Raw genomic sequence first — 6000 nt, forward strand, 5'->3', positions numbered from 1 at the left:
CAGAGTCTTTTCCAGTGAGTCAACTCTTTGCATGAAGTGGCCAAAGTATTGAAGTTTCAGCTTTAGCATCATTCCCTCCAAAGAAATACCAGGGCTGATCTCCTTTAGGATGGACTGGTTGGATCTCCATGCTGTCCAAGGGACTATCAAGAGTCTTCTCCAACACCACAATTCAAAAGCATCAATTCTTCCACACTCAGCTTTCTTCACAGTCCAACTTTCACATCCATACATGACCACAGGAAAAACCATAGCCTTGACTAGACAGACCTTTGTTGGCAAAGTAATGTCTATGCTTTTGAATATGCAATCAGGGTTGGTCATAACTTTCCTTCCAAGGAGTACGCATCTTTTGATTTCATGGCTGCAATCACCATCTACAGTGAATTTGGAGTCCCAGAAAATAAAGTCTGACACTGTTTCTCCACTGTTTCCCCATCTATTTTCCATGCAGTGATGGGACCAGATGCCATGATCTTTGTTTTCTGAATGTTGAGCTTTAAGCCAACTTTTTCACTCTCCTCTTGCACATTCATCAAGAGGCTTTTTAGTTCTTCACTTTCTGCCATAAGGGTGGTGTCCTCTGCATATCTGAGGTTATTGATATTTCTCCCAGCAATCTTGATTCCAGCTTGTGCTTCTTCCAGCCCAGTGTTTCTCATGATGTACTCTGCATAGAAGTTAAATAAGCAGGGTGACAATATACAGCCTTCACGTACTCCTTTTCCTATTTGGAACCAGTCTGTTGTTCCATGTCCAGTTCTAACCATTGCTTCCTGACCTGCATATAGGTTTCTCAAGAGGCAGGTCAGGTTAGTAATTCTTAAATCAACATTTTCCAAAAATGTTAGAAAAATAACCAAAAATGCTTGGAATACTCTAGGTTACTCAAAGAGAAATGGGGTTCTTTCTTACAGAAATCTCCAGTCCCTTTAAGATGCTGTGCTTTGTGAATTGTCCAGAGAGATACTGACCTCACTTCAGAAGCTACCCACTTCCCAAGACTTAAGTTCCACAGAGCACTCTTTGAGAAATGCAGCTCTGCCTTAAAAGAAATCTTTGCAGTAATGAATTTACCCAACATCCATTCCTTCTCTACCCTGAACAGGCCAGTCTTACAAGATTTCCCTTCAGAGATGTATTTTCTATCCCTTGACTCACTTTTTCACCAGCCTGTCCCACCTCCCACTTTTCACTTTCTCTCTGAACCCAAGTGAGCAACTCCAGGGCTCCAACAAGGATCTCATTCATTCAGCACTGAGTGAAAAAGCCTTTGCAGCCCACATGCCTGTTAACACAGTTCTGAATTACCCTGGAGTTTGGCCTGCTCATCTCACACTATTTGCAAATGCAAGCGCAAGTCTCTCTCCAGATGATTCACAGCCATTATTTTATTTGCTCCCAAAGTCATTTAGGAGCAGTTTTTGGAATAGGTGTGAAAAGTCTAAATGCCGTGGAGCAAGAGAGAAAGAGAGGAAAGAAAATGCTCGCACTTGACAGGGTCCGCATTCCCAGTTCACACAGACCTCTCTCAGGATGTACTGTTCAGAAGCAAGCTTACAAAACCACAGGAGGAGATAGACACTGAAGCTCTCCACAGCCTAAGCAAAGCATTAGTAAGGGGAAAAAAGTCAAGAAAGAAATATACATACAAGCTCTTATCTTTGTTAGAATCCTTCCTTCACCTGGGATTCACTACCTTGCACCTACATGGCTTAAACTGCTTCCCCGGTCTATCTCTACTCCCATTTATCCTAGGACCAAATCTGAACACCATTAGAGGTCAAATGCTACTCCCATGATAGCCCTCTCTATTCAAACACACATTTCGTCTTCACCACAATCCTACGGTAGATAGTGTTGTTATTTTCATTTTATAGATGAGAGAAACGAAAAACAGGCTCAGTAAGCTTCCCTGGATCACACAGCTAGAAATCAGGGGAGCTGGGATTTGAACCCCAATCAGTCTGGTTCCACATCCCAGATCAATGCTCACCTGGGTCCTACAGCTATTACCTGGCTCTACCCAATTGTTCAATAGGAGCTTCCCACAGTCCCCACACAACGTTATCTGCCATTCTTCCTCCCACCCTCTCTTTCCATTCTCCTCTTTAACCATCTTGCTGGGATCATGGGAAGTATCACCATCTCTGAAATCGACTCCAAACACCACTGTTCTCCCTGTGAACTCTTACAGCAAGTGGCCCATCTCACACAGCTTAGTGCTAAAGGACACTTTGGCTTGTGTTTTTCATCGTTGTTTTCAGTGTGTTAGCTGTTTCACCTCCTCAATTATATCATAAACTGAGGTTTGCAAATAGCGGCTACCAGGCTGAACAAGCAAGCGCACATCCTTCTGTCTGTTGTCTGCTCAGTTATGTCCAACTCTTCTGACCCCATGGACTGTAGCTTCTGACCCCATGGACTGTAGCCCACCAGGCTTCTCTGACTATGGAGTTTTCCAGGCAAGAATACTGGAGTAGGTTGCCATTTCCTACTCCAGGGGATCTTCCCAACCCAGGGATCAAATCCATGTCTCTTGCATCTCCTACACTGGCAAGTGGATTCTTTTATTCCTATGCGACCTGGGAAGCCCAGACATCCTTCTACTACTCCTTGCGGTAGCCTTTAAGAAGCAGAATCCTTCTACTACCACCCAATACGCCCTGATTGTGCCAGGATTTCCCTGAGACCAAGCCTATCTCCAAATTTTTCTTTTACACTCCTTTGCTCTCAAGCCTAAGCCTTCATTTTATTGTTTCTCAGGCTGGCCCCACAAATTGAAATAGAACATGATGCTTAATTTTACATCAATCCACTAAGCTGTTCTAAACACTTCAATATTCCCCAAATGTAGTTAAATATATGAACTTGCACTTAGAGTTGTCAACAACGCACTGACGATTTGTTTTATAGTTGCATGTTAATCTACAATCTGTTTAATGCAATCCAATACATTATTCGGGATGGTGATATATAAATTTAAGTCTTAGACCATGAAATATCATTTAGGATTAAGATTAATTTCTTAACAGAGGAAATGCCTGCTCACAAAAGCAAGCAGCTAAGAAGAATTGTGTGCAAAAAGCAAAGTCATTGTCACATCATTGTCTCCAGCACCAAAGGAATGAACTGTAGTGCAGCCAGTTCTGAAGGGCATGAAAAAAAGAGGGGGAAGGAATCTTCATGTCCCTAAGCAAAGACTCCTACACTAAATCAGACCCATGAAATAGTTTAAAACATCCACTAATCCAAAGCACCTCTGATTACTGCCTCTTCCTCCTCCCCAAAGCTCTCAAGTAAAAGAACAAAAACAGTAATAGTAATAATAGCAAGGATGGCAAACCCACATCATTGTGATCCTATGAAGGAAGTACTCATATTATCCCCATTTGTGCAGATGAAGCAACTGAAGCCAACTAGTAAAGGGCACTGTTGACCCAGGCCTCTGGCTTCAGAATTTGGGCTCTTAGCCACTATCTACTCTGCTAATCACCCCACACAAAACATGAGTCATTGAGTTAACTCCCAAGCCAAAGCTTGCAAGATGACCACAAATTCCTTGGATAAAATAATTGTTTAATACCTCAAGTGAGATAAAGTGCAAGTTACAGTAAGCAAAGGAAACAACAAAAATTAAAAATATTTATTGTACTCAAAAAGTTGACCATTAATAGAAGAAAGGAGGCAAATATTCAAGAAAAGATCTGCAGATCATTAAAGTGCCAAAAGGTGGGTCACATGAGAGGAGCTCCTAGGACGGAAGCTGATGACTGGTGTCTAAGAGGGGCAGGATGGAGACAGTGGGCTAAGCGAAGGGGCAGCTGGAGAGCCCAGGCTCCACACCACATCAGGTCCCATGGGAAGAGGTGGCTTGTGAGCCTGCTAAAAAAAAACATACATGAAACACTCTACCTACCAACAGACACTGCAAGACTCGTATCTTTCAGGATGGGGAATCCAACCAAGGCTCTCTCCCTGCCCAAAGCAACACAGAAATCTCCCCTGAAAAGAGCCACGGGTGACTCCAGTGGAATGCATCCCTCCACAGAGCTCAGTCCAGTCCAGAGGTCAGGCTCTGGTTCACCATAACGCAAGGGCATCAGATGCTTCACACCCTTGACCTGCCTTGAAAACCCAAGGACTCACCCAGACTCCAGCATCACTAGAAGCCATCAGGGACCACAAGGACATGAGAGGATGGTCTCCATGTCATCAGGTGAGCACTAGGCTGGCCCAGCAAAGACACTGGCAATCATGACAGATGGTCAGCCTCCAAGGCTGCACCCATCACAACCTCTATCAACTTTGAGCTTTGCTGTTGACAAAGCATGATACGTACGTATGTGTGATATGTATTTCAGAAATGTCAAATTCTTAGAGAAGTGTGCTGACAAAGTGAACACATCGTTTGCTCTCCGTATTGATGGACCCGATTTCAGACTGTCAAAGTGCTTTTAGTTATAACAGGAAATGTACAGAGTTAGCTTTGCTCATTTTGACAACCACAAAAAAACATTTATCAGTTCCATGTAATCGTTAAATTGTGGAGGTTTCAAAGTAAAAATTGATTCTAGCCAAGTTCTAATATTATTAATGTCTTCATGATAACAAAAACATAACTTTTCAGATAGTTTTGTTGCCTTTGAGAGAAAATTTTGGAAATCCAGTCCACTTTGCCAGAAATTTCTTACGTATATGCAACAACTCAAAATAAGCTCATAAAAACTAGAGCAAAGTTGATTTTACTGTTTAGCTTCAAGAACATGAAGTGTCACATAACTTAAAATAGTATCATTGTGACTTCAAATCTCTGAGCTCCAAGGATTTCATTTCCCTCTCTCATGTTCTCAAATATGTTTTCTTCATTGTTATTTTAATTGTTTGAAATTTGTGAAATTCCCACTATTTCCTCTGAAAGCTCTTACAAAGCCACTGTCAGATTTCTCACTTTATTGTACTTTCTCTTAAGCTGTGTTACTCTTAGGGAAGCCCTGGTGCTCACATCTGTGCACTGCACAAGACTGCCTTCACCTGCTCTGCTAAACCAACCCCAAGACAAGTTCAAGTCGTTAATAGCAAATCTTCATGCCAGGAAATCTTTAAAGAATAAAAATAAAGAAAAGGAGGGGCGGGGAAGAGACAAAACCCCAACAATGTAAAAGTCCAGGTATTAAGGAAAATGGAAGTGATTCAGAATTGTCCAAGTACAGTGCTGACAGTTAAGTCTGGTTGCCTCTGTCTTCCCATTTATCCTCAAGTTCCATGAGTAAAACTCTATTCAGCCAATTATAATATACTCCTGAGTGAAAACTGTTGGTAGTTCCTATTCAATATCCATGAACAGAGAGGATTGACTAGTGTTCTCTGTCCCCTTGGGACAGTCCTAGAAGATGAGATATCGCCAATGTACGAGTTAGGCTCCAAGAGGTGGAGAAACCTGCTATGGTCGTACTGCTGTAGTAACAGAGCCAAAGACTAGAGAGACCCTTCTGCCACGGCTTGCTGAAATGACCTAAACCCGAATTCCATTTAGTACATAGCCAAGAGGGAAATCTTTCCACCAAAGATTTATCTTCCAGCTGGGTCTCTTAGCCACAGGACAATGGCATATTACAGACAATGCCTCCTCAAGAAGGGCAGTACATTGACTCCCAGGGTGACTTCCAGCTCTGGGAGCAAATGTTCCTCTGAGGACCTGCCTGGGGACTTGAAAAGGCAAATGCTCAACAACTACAAACTGCTCAGCAGACAGAGAGAAGGCTGAGTCGGAGAGAGGTAGGACAGAACGGTAAGATCAGCAGACACCAAGGATTCAGAAAAGAACGCTGCTGCTGCTGCTAAGTCGCTTCAGTTCAGTTCAGTTCAGTTCAGTCGCTCAGTCGTGTCCGACTCTTTGCGACCCCATGAATCGCAGCACGCCAGGCCTCCCTGTCCATCACCAAGTCCCGGAGTTCACTCAGACTCATGTCCATCGAGTCAGTGATGCCATCCAGCCAT

Source organism: Bos mutus, chromosome 28, assembly GCF_027580195.1.
Source record: "Bos mutus isolate GX-2022 chromosome 28, NWIPB_WYAK_1.1, whole genome shotgun sequence".
Taxonomy (NCBI): Eukaryota; Metazoa; Chordata; class Mammalia; order Artiodactyla; family Bovidae; genus Bos; species Bos mutus.